The sequence below is a fragment of the Durio zibethinus genome, chromosome 12 (genome assembly GCF_047325235.1).
Source record: "Durio zibethinus cultivar Kanyao isolate XHJ-2024 chromosome 12, ASM4732523v1, whole genome shotgun sequence".
Classification (NCBI taxonomy): Eukaryota; Viridiplantae; Streptophyta; class Magnoliopsida; order Malvales; family Malvaceae; genus Durio; species Durio zibethinus.
In genome coordinates, this window is record NC_143173.1 from 17104730 (window position 1) to 17111404 (window position 6675).

General features: G+C 33.8%; 1 pseudogene across 1 annotated transcript; it reads right to left on the reverse strand.

Annotated features, from left to right (window-relative positions):
- Positions 1 to 851: 851 nt before the first annotated feature.
- On the reverse strand, positions 852 to 6174 carry LOC111296481 (uncharacterized; annotated as a pseudogene). The gene is made up of 7 exons (XR_016325996.1): positions 5030 to 6174; positions 4668 to 4875; positions 3917 to 4105; positions 3110 to 3277; positions 2111 to 2263; positions 1916 to 1997; positions 852 to 1827 (listed from the first exon to the last, which is right to left on the reverse strand). The product of XR_016325996.1 is annotated as an uncharacterized LOC111296481 (transcript).
- Positions 6175 to 6675: the final 501 nt, after the last annotated feature.

Sequence of the window (6675 nt, forward strand, 5' to 3'; positions counted from 1 at the left end):
ACAAAGTTTGTTAAAGATCAATGTCAGCACGTGACAAACAGACTAGCACAATATGACATATAAACCCAAATGGCATCTGAGTTATATTTAGTCTTACCAAAGATATCTTACCTATTTTTACTACTACTATGAGATCAAGTGGTAATTTTTTTTTTATCTTACAGCCCATTAAATAATAATGTTGAACAAGCATGACACATTAACATAAGAGTTAATATTTAAATGGATTGTATCAATACGGTATAACCCTTTTGACATATTTAATCTATCTCAAAATATTTGTAATATGTTAAATTTTACGAAATTTAAAAAAATTGATTTTAATATATTTAATATTAAAATTAAATTTTTTGCAAAATTAGAATTTCATAATTTTAATGTTAAAAAATTTTAAAAATCATGAATAACAATTTTAAAATATATAAAATTTAAGAATTTTAAGTTTTAAAAAAAGAGAATATAATTTTAAAACATTAAAATAAGAAAAATGATAAAAAAAAATGGGAGAGGAACTATATTTGTTTTGGTTGGTACATGAAATTCTAATGTCAACTGAATGGTTATTTGGAGAATCAAAACGATATATAATTGGTTTAAGCAACAACTCGTTTGTTTTGAACCCATGTTGGCATCGCTTCAGAATACATATTTGGAATCCTTCGACAAGAAAAATCCTGGAATTTCTTACATGTGATTCTGGGGAAGTTGGAGCCAGATTTTCCTTGTTCTTTTTTATTTTTATTTTTTATTTTTTGTTTTGGAGCCAACAGACCACACGGCTTATGATGAAATCAACATTATCATCGTTTTTTGATTGAGAAAATCAACATTATCTAATATGCTCTTTAGAGTGTTAAAAATTTTAATTGGATTAACATTTTCCTTATCAGATTGTCAATGGAATAAACAATAGCAATCCTGAGCAGAAGCTAAACTATAATTCTGATCAAAATTGCCTCTTCATTTTCTTCCCCTCCCCCCACCCTCTGAGAAAAAGAAAAAATATACAATGATGAAAGAATATATCTACTTGACTAGCAGCACCAAAAAATAGTGAAAAAAGGAAAAGAATATATTTACCGAAATGAATGTTCTGTATGGTGAAAAAGAATTTCTATCAGCAACGCCGCGTTAACGAAAAACCTGCTATGCTGTGTGCCTCATGAGATAACCCTGTAAAAAGGTTTGAATCTCTAGTGAACCGAAAATTCTCGGAAGCTATTTGTGTCTCCCCTCCACTTCTTGAGTCCAATTTACTTGATGAAAAGAATTAGAAGAACAAAATGTCTCGAATCATGCTGTTAGATGTAACTTGGCTTCTCTTGTCTGCAGCAGTTTTTTCGGCTTCCTGGTTTGACAAAAAAAGGGGTCACTTGCCGTGTTAGGAGTCCGGTGTTTCGAGGTTAGAACATGGTCATCTAATTTTTTCTAGGTAACCTATAATCCAAGTGGTTTCTGCCTGTATCCATTCCTCATCCTTTGCGATAGTTTCTCCTTGGTTTTCCTCTTTTTGTCCATCTTCGCCCTGTATCTGTCTTCATTCTCCCTCTCATAAATCCCTTGCCAATGCACTTCCCCTGTCAATGGCCATAACCACATCTTCCTCGGCTGGTCACCATCATCTGCAGCCTTTGCTAGATCTTCATCCATGCTCTTTAATAATGTAAAGTTAAAATATCTAGCCCACATAAATTCTTTTCGTTGCTCGATTGGATGCTGCTCTTTGAGCAAACCAGAGTGTGGCTCAATGTAGACCATCCTACGCCCACTGTGGTAGGCCTAGACATTGACCAAGAGCTCCAATACCCGACAGTAACATTGTTTTTTCTGCCCATAATTAAATAAACCAAGAAGAGCAATGTTATGATTAGACTCTTATGGAACCTAAAGATGTTATAGGAACAACATGGCTTACCTCAAGATCCGAGGAACCCAAAAATCACACATGGACCCCGCTAGAATTGGAATGCAAGGCATCAAGAGAATCAACAAACATACTGCAGTCCAATCATATATGTTTCCAGTCATCATCTGCTGTACTGTGCTCTAGAAGGATATTCAGAAAGAGAGAAAAGATGCAATTAAATGAGTATTAGACTCTGTAAATTACTGTGAAAACATTATGAACTCCAAAAAGGAAATGGTTGGCATGACCCAGCTATGCAAGACAGACCAGTGACCTTCATCTTTGGGCATGGGAGGAAGAGCTTTCATAACTGATGGCAAGATATATATCTTGCAGAAGGCATTTTCAAAAGCAGTTCTGCAGGCATTTAAAGGAACCTTCTAAGCCACTCCATATACTTTTCATATAGTAAAAAAAAGTAATCTAATATACACGCCTTTGTAGTACAAGTTAAATCACAAAGCAGCAGTTGAATGTCCATAACTGAGGCACTGACCTAAGTGTCCCTATAAGACCCCGGTTTAGGCAAAAAAATTGTTCAATATTTTAGAAGGCAGATGGTCACCTCCAGCCTATTAAAACTGAACCCATGTTCATGAACAACAAATGTTGAGCTTTGAATTGAACAGGCTTGAAGTGAATCCCAGCCAATGACCAATGAGCTCTTCTCACCTATTGAGCCTGATCTTGGCCCATGTTAATAAACAAGAAATGTTGAACTTTGACCAGACCACGCGTAACACATGATAAAAGATGCTAAGAATTAGGCCCAAATGACAACCAATGATCAGGTGATGTTCATAACCCCACCTATCTTGTTCTTGGCTTACTAAAAGGTTTCATGGACCAGGTAAAAGAGGTTTTTAATTACCATGTAAACAAAGCAATATAATGATGTTTTTCTTGGTCTCATATTTATAACAGTAATTAATCAAAATGGTACCATGATGGCTTTAGGGGGGAAAAAAAAAACTTTGACAACTTTTATTCAGAGAGCATCTTAACAGGAAGAAGGAACTATGGAGAAGGCGATTCATTGTAGGAAGTTTTAATCTGTATATCTACAAGATGGCAAGAAAAAGACCCTCACTCAACTTGTAAAAATTAAAGTGCAAATCTTGGCATCAGCAAGGCGTGTCAGATGAATTCATCACCTACTATGATTAAAAATCATATATCCAACTGATATTTAATGAAACAAACCTGCAGTGCCCAGCATTTAACATATCATAAATTGACCAAAATGTGAGCGGAATAGGTCCCTGCACTTCCACCATCAGTGTCAAGGGGTGCCCAAAAGTACATTAGATCTCCTTCACTTGCTTGTATTGTTTCTTCTAGAACTGTTTCAGCTTTTGTGGAAAAAGAAACCTATTTAAAGAAAAAGACTGAACAGTCAATAATTGCAAACTCTAAAAATTGATACTTGTGCTCCTGAAGCAAAAGATACCAGAACTGCTGCAAAAATGGATCTCTTTAGTTTTGAAAACTTTTTCTTTTTTCTCCTTTAAACAATAACAGTGTATAGGCGCTTTGAAGGTAAAAGAGAGTAAACAAGTGGAAAGTGGAGAGTTTAAGAGAGTAAATAACTCTCCCTTAATTTATTTGAGCACAGAGGAGAGTAAAGTAGTGAGTTTTACACCATCCTCGTTGCACCATAAGATAGTTATTACAATAAATATTGTGGGGTAAAAGGGAAATCATCAAGCAGAATACTGTCCTCTCAAATCCTCCTGATTTGAGGGGATTAAAAATAAAGAGATTAATGGGGGATTGATTCACCTTCAAACCATCCCCCAACACCCCACATCACCCCTTTCTAAAAAAAAAAACCAAAAATACTTGACAGGATGAAGTAAACCATTTACTCCCTTTACTGTACTCTGTTGTACCCTCCCCATCCCCCCCCCCCCATCACAAAACAGTAAGAAATTTGAAAACAAAAAGTCGGTTCATAGAACTCCAGCTAATATTCAAACATTGAACACCACCTATCAATTTAAGGAATACCTTCCTACCAGCAGCATTCCATGATTGAAAACCGATCCAAGGTCTCTTGTGAATGTTATCCACCCTATTTGCAATGGAGAACATTCCTCCAACTTCACATAATAAATCCCTATAGCAAGTGTCATTCAAAACCGGAAGTCGGCCGACTGCATCCACGTCATCTGATCTCAACCTCCTTGCTCTTCTAGACTGGCATATAAATGAAGAGTTACAAAATGTAGGAAGTACTTATTTCACATACATCATGTTTCAGTAGCAAAAAAAATAGAAAAGGAAAGCTCCTCTACAAGAGGAGAAAAAGACAAGGAGCATTATAGAAAATACAAGAAATCAGCTATAAATAAATAAGTACACTACATTAAGAAAGAAAAGGGGTTGAGTGGGGCTGATGGTGGGGTGGGGAAGCTCAGATCTGTACAAAGTTTCTTCCATTGCAAAATTTCCATGCCAGACTCTTAAGCAAGCATGCTTCTGTGCATCCTTTGCAAGAAAACTCAAGCTACCCAAGAATTACTGAAAAAGATTCAAAGAATTTTCATAAAGTACTACGTGAATATATTGTTTATACGATACTTTCCACAGCGTGATTTCTCTTCAATCAAATCAACACTCAATCATAGTTAAATATAAATGTTCCTGATCATAAAATCATCCAAAAAACCTATGAGAAAGTGAAGAAGAAGACATGAAGAAGTGTAATGGAAACTAATAAAAAGATAAAATGGCAAAATACAGATTAGGAGAAACTCACAAGACTAAGCCCGCGGTACAAAGATCCATGATGCAAGAATGGCCAGGCCCCCGCCCCAGTGTAGATATCATAAATGCATACGGGTTGACCTGTCCTTTCTAGCTCTTCCTCATCTGTTTCATTTGCCTCAAACTTCAGTTTCTCAGATCTGTAAGCACTTCGATATAACTCACCATACATCAGGATATCTCTCCATTCTCTGATTAACCTATAGATTTAAGGGGAAAAAAACATTTTTTTCACATCACAGTTTATTCATGAGAATGTTAAATACAATAAAAAAAATATAGAAACGTTAGGACAAAAAGGCATGCTTGGGATAGATCCAAACAAAGGGCTTTAATTGTGAAGTATTATTATACCTCCTCCATTTCAAGTCTTTCATAATCTTCAATGTTCTCTATTTCGGTCACGATATCCATGTCTTGTTGAGTAGGGATATTATCCTGATCCCGAATCTCAGTCCTATTCTCAGACATGTCAATAATGTGCTTGGTGAATTCCTCCTCAAGGACATAAACAACACTAATATCTCCGGAAATATCACCATTTCTGTGTTCTATTTCCTTCCTGAAAAGGTTCCATTCCCACAGTCCCTGCTGAAGTTTAGAAACAGGAGCTGGCAGCTAGACCTCTGATGGGAAATTGAGTAAATTCTCCAGAAGCCTTGCATAACCAATTATGCATTCGGATGCCAGAATGTTCTTAGCAAACAGTCTTCCAGAAAAAAGCAACTGTTTTAGCAAATCTAGAGAGTTTGCCATTCGAAATCAAAAGCGAGAAAGCCCTCAATAAAACGTCGGGGTTATGTTTTGGGAAAAAAACACCATGGGTTCCATCGACCATCTGTGATATAAGAGCAGCTTCAAATGTAATCGAGAATAGAAATTCCCCTCCTTTTCTCTCTCTCTTTCTCTCTCTCTCACGCACGCGCGCGCGCACACACACAATCACAAACACAAACACAAAAGGAATTATGAACCAAAGGGAAAATAATTTAAATGCACCCACATTTTTTTTTGTGATAGGAAAATCAGGCGTGATGACTGGGATTCCAAATTTGTAGACACCCCATCCAAAGTTTGTAGACACGCTATTCAGTCCGAAGTATAAATTTATTTTATTTTTTCAGTAAAAAAAATAAAAAATAGTAGAGATTTAGTTGAAGAAAGATTGTTTGGTTAAATAAAAGTTTCTTAAAAAAATGAAATTCAGGCATAATCTAACTATCAGATAAACTTTATCAAAAGTTTAATTTGAATTGAAACACTGTTTAAACTGAAATTTTCAGCTATAAATAAATCTGTTAATCATCAGCAGAAAGACACATAAGGAATAAATAGAGATCAGAGACGAAAATACATAAAAAAAGACAGCAAAACCAAAAAGGAAGTACGAAATACTTTATGGTGTTAAAAATTTTTGTTTTAGTTTGCGTCTAAATTTTCTAGGAAACGGGAGAGACAAAAAATCAGAGGCAAAAATAAAAATAGCAATCAAATCCAAAATTTTTTGGAAAAAATTTATGGCAAAGGTTTTGTTTTAGCATTGAAAGGGTTTGATTCTTTCCTGCAACTAAGTTGAGTCACGTGCTGTAGCTCCAGTCGAGTTATTTTTTTATTTTGATATTTTATTTTATTTTTTGTTTTATTTATTTATTTTTTATTCATAATATTATTTTATTTATTTATATTCTACATGATTAAATTTTAAGAAATTTTTAAAAAGTTATAAAAATTAAAATTTAATAGAATTTAAAAAATAAATAATAATTATCCAATGATAAAAGTTTTTAAAATTATAAATAGTTAATTTTTATAAAATTTTTAGTTAAGAAATCTTTTTTAGATTTGATCTAAATAGAGAAGAATTTAGATAAAATTTCAATAAATTATAATTAATATTTATTTTTAATTTAAAATAATAATAATAATAATAATACAAATTTAATAAAATTGAAAAATTAAATTAACAATCATCCAATAATAAGATTTTTAAAAATTTCAAA